Source organism: Eulemur rufifrons, chromosome 5, assembly GCF_041146395.1.
Source record: "Eulemur rufifrons isolate Redbay chromosome 5, OSU_ERuf_1, whole genome shotgun sequence".
Classification (NCBI taxonomy): domain Eukaryota; kingdom Metazoa; phylum Chordata; class Mammalia; order Primates; family Lemuridae; genus Eulemur; species Eulemur rufifrons.
In genome coordinates, this window is record NC_090987.1 from 6162678 (window position 1) to 6176161 (window position 13484).

Below are 13484 nucleotides of genomic sequence, written 5' to 3' on the forward strand. Positions count from 1 at the left end.
TTCTAAGAAAATTTTATAAACCTTCAAAGTCAGTTTACATATTATATTTTTCCAGATTAAAAGCACTAACTACATTGTAAGAAAAGGTCTTATTTGGAAATATGTGTGATAAATGTCTGAGATAATCTTGGTTTATTGCCTATTGTCTCTGTTGAAGTTATATGGTCACCCTATTTAGAATACTTTTTCCAGTTTTCGTGTGTAATTTTTGATTTTTTGTTTTTGTAGGGCGTACAAATGTTTTCCTTCTACTGTATTCTGTTGTTTTGAGTGAATAAAATGTACTTCTCCATGACGTTAGTTTCATTTGCCATCAGAGAATAGTAGGGAAACATTTCTACAGAATAAAATTAGCATGATGAATTAAATGCAGAAAAAAAATCAAACCAATCACACTTTGTGACTTCTATCTCAGTGCAACATTCTGTGTATTTTATAAGTGCATGTAGTCCAAAGGGCCAAATGGCTATATATTAATAGTTTTTTGTGAAAAAAATAGCAGTCCCCTGAACTTTACCATTTTTTTCCCTTGAGACAAAACATTTCTCATCTTCTAACTCATTATTTTATTTCTTTCTACTTTTCTGAATAGCATGCTTATAACACTACTACATTTTTTCCAGTTTTAAACATTCTTTATTTATTTAGACGTCCTCTTCTCCCCAAACTCACCACACATACACACTCTTCTCATGTCTACATCCTTCTAAAATATTTGTATTAAAATTTTGATTATATTAAATATCAATATTTGGTGTTTATTTTTTATGATCTTGCCAACACTCTCTCAGTTAAACCACATGGTAAAAGTGATTGTGCTCTCTCTCCTACATAGGTTTTTTTTTTCCCCTTAAAGTTAATAATTGTCTCTTTCTGGCTTACTTTTTCTGTATTTACCATAAATGTATTCCAAACTCTTCTGTGATGTGGCAGGAATTCCAACAATTTCAACTTCCTAAGAAAGGCTGCTCTAGAACCTTCACTTGCTCTGGTAAGGAGTGGGGGATGGTTTCAGAATGATTCAAGCACATTACGTTTATTACATTTGCAGCCGCTCCCCAGCGCTAGCATCACCGCCTCAGCTGCACCCCAGATCATCAGGCATTAGGTTCTCATAAGGAGCCGCAACCCAGATCCCTCACATGCGCAGTTTACAGTAGGGTTTGTGCTCCTATGAGGATCTAATGCTGCTGCTGATCTGACAGGAGGTGGGGCTTATGTGGTCGTGTGAGTGATGGGGAGCGGCTGTAAATATGGATGAAGCTTCACTGGCTCACCAGCCACTCACTTCCTGCTGTGAAGCCCAGTTCCTAACAGGCCACCGACTGGTATGGGTCCTGCGACTCTGGGGGGGTTGGGGACCACAGGATTACTTTACTGATTTTTGAAATATTGAACAAGGCTTATATAACCAGAATAGATCCTACTTGATCATGGTCTAGAATTTTATACATTATTATATTTAGTTTACTAATATTTTGTTGAGGATTTTTTCATCTAAGATTATGAGATATATTAATATTTGTCTGTAGTTTTCTTTTATTGAAATATTTTTATCTGGCTTTTGTATTAGGATGATGCTGACCTAATAGAGTGAGTTAGGATGTGTTCCTCTGCATCTGTTTTCTAAAAGAAAGACTTGGTATTATTTCTTCCTTAAAGGGGTTTGGTCGAATGGTACTTATTTTTGGAATGTTATCACTTATAGATTCAATTTCTTTAATAGCTATAGGACCATTCAGTTTATGTATTTCTCCTTGTATAAATTTTGGTATTTGAGTCTTTCAAGAAATTGATCCATATAATCTAAGTTGTCAAATTTGTTGGCATAGAGTTGTTCCTAATATTCCCTTATTACCTTTTTGACACGTATGGGGTCAGTAATAATGACCTCTCTTTCATTTCTGATATTTGTATTTGTGTCTTCTTTCATTTTTATTGGTTACCCTTGCTAGACCTTGTGAATCTTTTTGATCTTTTCAAAGAACCAGCTTTTGGTTTCATTGGTTTTTCTCTATTTTTTTTCAATTACATTGATTTCTACTCTAATTTTTATTATTTCCTTCCTTTTGCTTTCATTAGATTTATTTTGCTCTTCTTTCTCTAGTTTCCTAAGGTGGAAGGTTAAATTATTGATTTTATGTGTTTCTTCTTTTCCAATATTGTCACTTAATGCTGTAAATTTCACCGTGTCCCACAAATCCTGGTAAACTCTATTTTCATTTTTATTTAGTCTAAAATATTTTAAAATTTCTCTTGAGACTTCTTTGAGCCATTAATTATTTACAAGTATGTTGTTTAATCTCTATATATTTTGGGATTTTTCTACTTTATTTCTCATAGATTTCTAATTTAATTCTATTTTGGTTTAAAAACATTCTTTGCATGATTTCTATTTTTAAAAAATTGTTAGGATGTGTTTTATGGCCCAGAATGTGGTCTATATTGTAGAATGCTTCATTGATCTTGAGAAGAATGTGCTTTCTGCTCTTGAATATAATATTCTATAATTGTCCATGAGATCTACTCAATTGACAATGCTGTTCAGATCATCTATATCCTTTCTGATTTTCCCTCTTCTTGGTCTATCACATGCTGACAGAGATATGTCATATATGATAGTGGATTTGTCTATTTCTTCTTGTAGTTTTATTAGTTTTTGTCTCATGCATTTTGATACTCTGTTGTTAGGCACATATACTTTCATGACTGTTAGGTTTTCTTGGACAATTTACCCCTGTACCACGTGTAATGCCCCTTTCATCCCTGATAATTCTTGTTCTGAGGTCTGCTTTTTCTGAAATTAACAGAGCTGTTCCAGTTTTCTTTGATTAATGTTAACATGCCATTTTTCTAGCCCTTTAATTTTAAATTATCTGAGTCTTTGTGTTTAATGTGAGTTTCCTACAGATGACATACAGTTCGGTCTTTTTAAAAAAGCCATCACTTTTTTATGTTTTAAAAATTTTATTGATATATAATAGTTTTACATATTTTTGGGGTACACATAATATTTTGACACCTGTATACAATGTAATTGGGATAGCAATCACAGCAGACATTTATCTTTTTTGTGTTTAAATCCACCACTTTTAATTAGTATATTTAGACCATTCAAATTTAAGTGACTATTGACATAGTTGGATTAATACCTACCATGTTTGTAACTTACTCTTTAACTGCTCTTGCACTTATTCTTTGTTCTTTTTTTATCTTCCTTTCTTTTTTTGCCTTCTCAATTTTAATTAGAGATTTTTATATGATTCCATTTTCTCTCTTACCATATCATTTATAGGTTGTTCTAGATTTGTTGTTTTCTCTCTTTTTTTTTCTTTTTGGTATTTATTCTATTTAGTTTTCTCTGAACTTCCTTGTCCTATGGTTTTGTGTCTATCGCTAATTTTGGCAAGTTCTCAAACATTATGACTTTAAAGACAGTTTTGTTCCATTCTCTCTTCTTCCTCTTCTTCTTCTGGGATTCTAATTATGTGTGTGTTACATATTTTGAAATTATTCCACAGTTCTTGGATATTCTGTTTTTTTCTCTTTGCATTTTAGTTTGGGAAGTTTCTATTGACCAATCTTTACATTCATTGATTTTTTTTCTTCTGCTGTGCCAGGTCTACTGATAATCCCATCAAAGATAGTCTTCATTTCTGTTACTGTGCTTTTGTTTCTAGCATTTCTTTTTGATTCTTTGTTAGAGTGTCCATCTTTCTGCTTACATTATCCATATGTTCTTGCCTGTTGTCTCATTTTCCATTAGAGTCCTTAATATATTAATATAATTTCCCTGTCTGATATTAATAATTCTGATGTGTGTGTCATATCTCTATCTGGTTCTGATAATTGCTTTGTCTCTTTAGACTATGTCTTTTCGTTCCTTCCGGTATGCTTTGTAACTTTGTTTACTGAAAGCCAGATCTGGTGTATCATGTAATCGAAACTATGGTAAGTAAGTCTTTAGTGTGCAGATTTATCTTAATTTGACTAGGTATTGAACTATGTTTGAAGTCTATTATAGGTGTAGGTGCTAAATTCCTTAAAATTCCTCTAGTGTGCTTGTTTTTAGTTAGTTTGTTTGTTTACTCCCTATTGACTTCAAGGCACCCTAAGTAGTGCTCCTCAGAGAGACTTTCTGTCTTACAACTCTTTCATCTGCAATTCACTGTTATTATACTGCAGTCTTGTTGGTATGGTGGTAAGTTATAGGAAGAGGGAGTGTTCTGTAATTTTATAATTAAATCTCAGTCTTTCAGTGAGCCTGTGCTGTAGCATTCACAGAATTTCTCCAGTGGTATAGCATTTCCCTCTGTCCTCTACTCCCTTTCCTGGCTGCAGCATTCCCAATTTATTTCTCTGAAGGCCTGACCCCTATTGACTATGTTATTTTTTTTCCTTCCTTAAGTGAGACAAGAACAGTGCAGAGGCTGGGACTAGGTTTGAGAATTGTGCTTTGTCATGGTCCTTTCCACCTTTGTTGTTGAGAAGACTCTGTTTTTTCACATTGGATGAGGGGATTTTTCTTGGATCCTCATGAGAACCTGGTGGGTTTCCTAGACAGAAAGCCTATGAAAGTGTGGAGCACTAAGACTATGCCCCCATCCCCCATGCATTTCTCACTCATACTGGTTCACAAACAAATGCTAGCAATTCGTCCGACTTACCATTTAAGTGTCCCTACTAGTTCATGGCTCTGTTGCTTCAGGTTCAGGCAAACAGCTATTGGTTGCTGTATCTCCCTGGAAATGTCTGTGTCTCCAGATTTTTCCCTGGCACCTCAGTTCTCCGATAAGTCCATGAAAAGTCATTGATTTTCAGCTGTCCAGCTTTTTCTTGGTGTAAGCATGGCAATGACATCTTCCAAACTCTTTGCATGTTGGCACTGAAGACAAAAGGCATTCTCCATGTACTTGATACATATGTTTTGGGCTACCTTGGTTTCTGACCCGTTTCTTTATACTGACTTTCTGCTGCTTTGCTAAGGTAGCCTAACTGGACTCTGTTCCATCTGACTCACTCTGGTTTATGCTCGTCTTTGGCCCATTTTTATGAACTACTGATTCAGCTGAAAATATATTTATGGTGTATGAAAATTGGCACATGTTTATTTTAAAAAACAAATGAAATATAGAAGACAATCTGAAGATTAGTATGAGATCATACTCAATTTCCCTGTTTGTACTCAGGTCAACATCGGGCCTCATAAAATTTTTCAAGTCCAAATAGAAGCAAGAGGTAATACAGAAAAATTTTGTCTCAAGCCACAAGAAGATAATGTGTCAAGTCTACTCAATTAGCAAAAACTGAAGATGAACTGTCAGTATTACTCACTTATCACACAGCTCAGTCTGAGACATCAGATATCATAAACTTTTTTTTGGAATTCTGCTAAAATAAAATGAAATACCAGTCCCAGGGAAGTGTTTCACTCATCATATGTATTCAATATTAATTTATTTTCAGGTTTAGTTGCACAAAAGGTAAATGAGAATTAGAAGACTCCTTGGGTAAGAGGAGCCAAAGTAACAGCATGGTCAAGAATTATATATGTCTGTATATTTAAATACTAGACTTCTAAAGAAGAAAACACAACAGAAGGGAAGATAAACACAACATGAGGCAGAAGGTCTACACGTCCTGTGGCCCTTTACACAATGTTGGCTAGTGGAATGTTTTTTTAAGAATGTGTGAAAGAATCATTTTAACATGAAATAAAGACCCAAGTCTATAGACTTGCCTCATAGTTAGTTCTCTACATATGGACATATATCAATACACTGCAAACTTTTATAAATAGATGATTTAAGAATTTCTTTTCAAGCCGTGTCCTCTTCCTTTTTACATGTTAGTGGAAGTAGTGTTGAGTTGAACATTTCTATTAGTTTAGACTAACTACAAGCAAGCAAACAAAAAACCTCTACCACCCAAAACATGTTACTGTCTCTTCCAGGCTAGGAAAAGGCATTCATAATAACCAAGCAGTAGGAATCACATGTCATTCAAGCTGCAGGGAGAATATTATGTCTAGGTAGGAAAAGAAAGACACATGTGACCTCTTTTACTCAGTAGTCAACAGTAAGGATCTGAAACTAGTTGAGAGATCATAGTGTGCTGATATATCAAAAATAATGTTCCAAACCCCACTCGTAAACCCAAATTAAATGTGTGATTAAATATAGCATCAAAATGTTATTGTTTACAATGTCGAATAGCATAACAAACATCCCTTAGGGTATAGTGTCTTTTATATGCCTATGCATTCAACATGTCTGTTAAAGAGTTAGGTACAAATGTCACATGAAAGATGGAGTTACATTTTGTTCATGAATATAGTGAACATTTTGTACTATATGCAATGGCGATTTTACCTGAGATATCACATATTATCACACCAAATTAGTGTAAGTTGTGTACAGTATTAAAAGTAGCAGTGGGCATTATTCTCCATTTAAGACCTAGTCACCCCATTTACAAATTCTAAACTGACAACAATTTCATTTTAGCTACATTTCCTAGTCAGGTCTCTTGATGGTCCATGCAACTTTGAATTCAGAGTGCCATCGCCTTTCCATGAGAAGGAGGGTCAGATACAGGGGAGAAGGAGAGCCGGGGGGTGGAGCTGAGTAGAACATTCATAATATATTTCTTGTAACATTTTTCTTTATACTGCTGAGAGTGAGGTGACTACGTAGAGCGAGTGAAATAGGTTATTTCTGGGTAATGACCTTAGTATTTTTTTGGAGGGGCAGCACCAAACTCTATCTCCATATTTAGCTCTCTGAAATGTAATTAGATTTGTTGAAAAACTATAAACTTCAAAACAGCAGGCTACCTAAAACATAACTTCTAATAGGTATCGGAACAAGAAAGTAATTTCTTAAATCAAATGGCAGTGAACAAGACCATACTACATATACCTGCTTCTTCCTTAGATGGTGAATCCCTTATCAGAGAGAACAAATCTTACTCACTTTTGAAATCCCAGCTATTAGAAGATTCAGTTCATGTTTTTAAATTGAGTTTTGAAAAAGTATTTTTCCATTTGGCTTTCTTATAGCCAAAGTTTGCAAATATTCAGAAGAGTATTGGAAATTTGTCTAATATATTTCTTGACTAACTTGGAAATAAGGAGAGCAGGTTTGCCTTATTTGTACATTATAAAAATAGCAGAGTCATTGTTATTGGGCTGTGCCCTGTGACATGTATTTATTAAGTATCTTTTTTGACGTTAGCTCTAAGCCTATGTAAACCTTTACATTCTTTGTAAAGACACTTTCCCCGGTAAATCTAGTCTCCATGATTTTAATCATGACAAAAAAGGAAAGAAAATCCATTGAGTTCACACCACCATTATGTTGTAAAAGTGGCACCAACAATTTATATTCAGTATATGCTGTATTTCATTCAGCATTTAGAAAGGATGAGTGCTTTCATCATCATTGCTGCTAATGAACATTTTTCACACTTTCACTGGCTGCATAGAACTGAAAGGTCTCATATGGTTTTTCATTGCTTTCTTCAGTTTCATGACTCTGGCCAGATCTACCCATAGAAGGACATTTTAACACTATGGACTGCTCAACCCAGGGTCTCTCACCCCTTTTGATTTCTTTGATATTAAAAGCATTCATCTCTAAAAAAATCCAATTCATAACAAATGAATCTAGTAAACCAACAAGAAATGCTCAGCTAACATCTAAAGATTAAGTTTGAAAAACAAACTCTGTAAATGTGTTTGTAGACAGATCTAAATCCAAGTGATGAAGGCTGCTGTATCATGGGATGGGAGATAGTAAAGGAAGCCAGGAATGCCATAGTCATAACTGCATGCATTGCACTTTTGATGTTAAGTCTTTGTCTACCAAATGTTCATTTTCAATAGTTTTCTTTGGTTATTAGAGAGTGAGCAGAGTGCTAGAGGCAAAGCCATTATCTAGCTGTGTGACATCGTGCAAGCCACTTAAGATCTCTGGATGTCTTTTTAATAGAAAACAAAAATGTTGATCTCTAATGTGCTTTTCCATTTTAATATCCTATGATTCCACCAAACCAGAGTGAACCTAATAAAAATTAAATTCTATTAAAAGTTAGGGTTAGGAAAACACTGGAAATACATAATAAATTCTCAGTAACCTTACATTTAATAAAGGGCCTTCTTTCACTTTATTTTGAAAATAGCAAGCTAAGAAGTAAAGGAATAAGTAACATTTTAAAGGTTAGCAGAATATGATTGTCAGAATTTTGTTGAATTACATAGTTACATTTCATCACATAACAAAAATATAAGGAAATCATATAATATTACAGTGCTAGCAATAATAAATAACTTGTGGGTAAAACCACCAATTTAGTTCAAAATCTCAATCATGCAAGGTTGTGGTGTAAAGTAGTATTTTTGAACTGCTTCACCTTTTCTTTAAGTGATGGAGCAAATTTTAATATTGCACAACTATAAATTATATTCTTTGTAGCAATATCATTTGTAAATTTCTTAGAATTATGAATAAGACATTGGTAACAATAGATTAGGTTCATCGATTAAGGATTGAAATATAATAACTATGAATTCATAAGAAGGTAATTCTTCAACTATATATTTTTACCAAGGGGAAAAATCACACAAACAGATTTAAAAAATAATTTAATTTCCTAATTTTATTGCCTCATTATTATAATATTTTCTGTTCTGCCAGAAATTCACATTTTTGTTCCAGGGACAGCTGTTCCTTTGCATTTTGTTTCCAAAAGTGGTTCAACTAGATTTTAAGTACAGATGTCCCGAGGCTATTATCTGGAATAGATTGTAAGTAAAATAAAGTATGCCAGATTATATATCTTCCAGTAGAAGCAAATGTATAATGGGTGTTTTATTTCTTAACAAGAGCCTATGCCCAAAGTTGCCCAAAGTTATTTTTATCAAAATGACCATAAACATTTTTTTAATCAACTACAAATGATATCCCTTTATAATGTACAGTATAAGACTTCACAAAGTATATATAAATTAATTAAATAAAGATTTACAAAAAGCAAACATATAGCACATAATTTAATATATTTTAGAGATTCATAGGGATAAGGATTTTGCAAGATGGGGTAATTCTGTGTGGTTCTAAAAAGAAAAAGGAACTTTAGTAGAACATATAGAATGGGAGAAAGCCAAAAATTGTGTGTGTGTGTGTGTGTGTGTGTGTGTGTTTGTGTGCGCGCACACATGAGTGTGACAAGGTTGGGGTGGAGGAACCTCTGCAGGTCCTGGGAGGTCTTCTGTAGTCTGCAGTAAAGATGACACTAGTCTGCATGTCAGGGAGCAGCCTGATTTGTTGATGTCATTTATGCACCACCTGCTATAGCTATTAATAAAATAATAGTGTCTTACAATTAGAAAGCATTGTAGTTCATTATAGGCCTTCACAAAAAATTTGTAGCTCCACCCACTCCACTCACTGATATATATTTTTCTGACAAGAGTAAGCATTGTTTATTGGACTATGCAATAGATATGTGAATTTGAATTTGATTAATCAAATTATAATTTCATATTGACCTATATTTTGTTAATTTCTGATGGCTATTTAATATCTAGAGACTACTATCATTGTACTCTTCATTTTCCTTAGCATTCAGACCTGCTGTCAAATAAACCACCATAAAAACCCTCCCAAGATGTTTTCTTTGACAGAAATCCTGCAGCGACTTTTAAAAAACAATTTAAATCATGATCTCAATCTCCTTCTTTCTCTGATTTTGGGTTCTTCAGTTTTGGATACCTGATAATATGCAACTATTTTAAGGCTGTGGGTCTCTTGAGTGAATTAATATAGCAGTTAAATTCTGACATTAGCACTATAGGGTGAGGGTATAGACCTCTGTCCATTCTACGGACACTTCTGTGTCTACAGAAAGGCTCAATCTTACACTCTAAATCTAAAATCATCCTAAATACAGGAAACAGATTGAAGAAATTAATTATACCAACCATTAAAATTGGCCCAAAATAACAATTAGAAAATTTAAATCTATTCATTCTTCTGACAACCAGGACATGGAATACAGGCTAGGGAAGCAGACGTAGAAGGTAAGTTAAAATAAAAATCTTAGTAGTTAAACAGAATTATTAGAAGAAATATTTCTACTACAAATGTATTTTTCCTCTCCTTCAACTATTTACAAGATGTTAAAATCTTAAAATAGGGGAAAAATGTCTGAAAATTTCAAGTAAAATGTGTTTGCCATATTATTTAGTAATTTTAACTTATGTCTTATTTGTCTAACCTTCAGTTAATTTAAATAATTGCCTACTAGAGTCTATAAGGAAAAGATGTATAAAGTATTTCAACATAAAAAAGTTATTTCCCAAATTTCTGCTGACAATGGAAGTTTTTCAAAGTTCACATGAAAAAATGTAGCCCTGCTGTCGTCAATTATCTCACCAAGTTGTGACAAACACCATAAATAATAACACCATAAAGTGCTACGGAGTGATAAAGATCCCAAAAATAATAACTGTGATTACAATATGATGAATTAGGAAGACTACAAAACACACACACCTACTTAAAGTTTTTTTTTTTTCAGTTTAACTATCACTTTAGGATAAATAAGGGAATTTCAAACAAAGAACGAGAATATAAGAGCAATAATGCTTATATCAATCATTCATGACCTACAACAAATCTAATGAATTGCCCCATGAAGTCTCTCTATTGATACAGTTGGTGATGAGTCCAGGAAGAGTAGGAGCATCTGGAAAAAGGGGGGAAACACTTACATGTACAAGGGCTTATTTATTTCGAGGCCATGTGGCATTTCTCAGCTTCCACTACATCTACCTGGGAGACAAGATGGAGCCAGAGAAACATTCCTGGACCAGGAAGCCGGAAGGAGGCAAACCTATTCCTGGCTGTTTCTTTGCCTTTGAACAAATGACAGCATCCATAGGTTTCAGTTTTCTCCTGGGGGAAACATAAAGTGGGACCTTTCTTCTACATGACCTTTAAGATTGCTTCCAGATCGAGCTAGCATCCCACCTGTCTAGAAAACGTGTCCAAGATCTCATGATATTTCCATGAGCGTCTATGAACTATCTAGTGCCTCCACTGTTAGAATAATTGCAAAAGTGATACAAGACTCACAGTCTTGAGTAAGAAAATAAGGATTTGTGGTAATTCCACAGAGAAAATGTGGGCAATCTTTCAAATGCGTTTGTAGAGAATGCACACATGAGATTGATCTCTTCCCACAGATTCACCCCTGGTCAGTCTCACTGATCATATATCTTCATGATGAAATTCAAAAGAGGTTGACCATATAAATGCAATTATCGTATTCCTGAAGATACATTTTACTATGGGGACTTTGTTATACATTCTTTTGCGTCAAAAATTTTTCACTAAACTGAAAGAAGCATATTTGTTGATAATGTGTTGTCTTCTTGTAATAACTTAGTATGACGTGGCCCTCGTAAAGAAGGCTAAGTCCATGACACAGGACTAGGGTTAGAATCTTAGGAAAGTGGAGTCCAAGAGTTACTCTGGACAATTCATTGGATTCTTTACCATTTTATCTAAATTGCCGTCTTCCTGGCTAGTTGTTAACCTCCTTCTCTATCCCCTCCATGGGAAATTTCACTCCATCAATTTCATAGTCTACAAATACATACTCCATAAATTTCACACACTAAATTTGTGTGGCATCTCACCAATTGTTGTAACTATTAATGTACACCCAGTGGCAAATTTGTATCTATTTTGAGAAGGCTGTGGTTGGGAGATTGTGAAGTATAGTTAATGATTGAGAAAGTAATTTGCAATTGCAAGATATTGATAGACATGTTAATAGAACTGGAAAAAATGTATAATTTTCACCTTGAGCAGTTTTTAGTATGATATTTTTTATAAACCATGAATTGTTAAAGGCCTATAGCTCAGCTCCACTGAATGTGTATTTCCTATGTATTGTGTTGGTTATAATAGTTAAAACTGGACTACAATTTTTTATAAGAATATAATTTATTTGGCTTGTTTTCATTGTAGCACTAATGGTCAATCTTGGTAAATGGCTCAAATAATCTAGGAAGTAGGGTATCCATGCTTTTTTTTTTTTTTCCCAAAGTTTTCTGAGGTATTGGCCAAAGAACGAGGGGCAGACATCAATTTCTATGATGCATTTGTAAATATTGACTATAAAGATACCACATGCAATAAATTGGATCTGTAGAAACTACTACTAACAATGTAAAGTCATTTATCAGTCCACTGTTTCTATGTTGGATAGAAGATATCATTTTATAGGTGATGAATGATTTTCAAACATAATTGCCCAATGAAGACAGAGAAGAATCGTACAAGATACTAGGACTAGTACTCTAGTTACTATTTGGTGAAAAAGGTGAGGTTTACTTTTAATAAATAGGTTTTACTTTATGTCACATGCTCTATCAAACAGCTTCTTCCCTAATATATAAGTAAATATATATTTCTTATTTTATTAAATTCAAATTGTGGCAGTGGCAAGAACCTATTGATTCATAAATATTTGCAACTTGCCTAAATAAATTAGTTCTGAGTGCCTATTGTTTGCTCAAAAAGTGAAAGATGTGTTTTCTTTCCCACCACTGGAATAGTTAACTATTGGATTGAGGTTATTTTGTACTTTTCTGCACTTTAAATATAATGTCATGTGTTGGTCACGTGTACATTAATTACTATTGTCAGAAGAAAAAACTGGGGACATAAAAAAATCAATCCCCTCATGTAATCTTTCTGTGAAATGTGTACATCCTCCAGGCTTTCTCTGCTGTCTGAAGAGCCATTATTACTTATGTTGGGTTCCTTCAGCATTGGTCTCTCCAAACCTGATATAGAAATGGTGACCATCTTCATTTATCTGTACAAATCTAGATGGAACCCCCACTGAATCAATTTCAGAAGGAGCCAAAAGATGTCTTTGGTTCATAGCAATGCCTCTTCACAATGAAAAAGTCACATATATATTAAAGATATAATACAATCTCTGAAGAGAGAAATGACTTGCAAAGTGTGAAGGCATCTTCAGTCAAAAACCTGCAAGCCCAAAGTGAGTTGAATTCATATCCACGACCATTTTAGTTGCTCCAATGGAATTGATTTCATGAAGTTCCAGGAGACTGGTACAGTAGTAACTTTCTATCTTTGGTTTTTGTAGAAGATTTATCTCCTTCTCATTTTTATTACAACAAACACTGCCTCATGTCAACCACATTAGATTATTAATACAAATTCTCCTGTCTGTTTATTTAGCAGTTTTGACTTAGCTACAATTGTAAGTATACTTGGGAGGAGTATGCTAGAATAAAGTTCCAAAAATTTATCATGGAATATTTCATAGCATTATTCTCATTGTGATGAGATTGGGTTAAAGACTTGGGAAGCTAATTTCTCTCTCACACACTCTTTTTATGATACTATTTTCAGAATGAACTGGCCCAAGGTCATACTTGA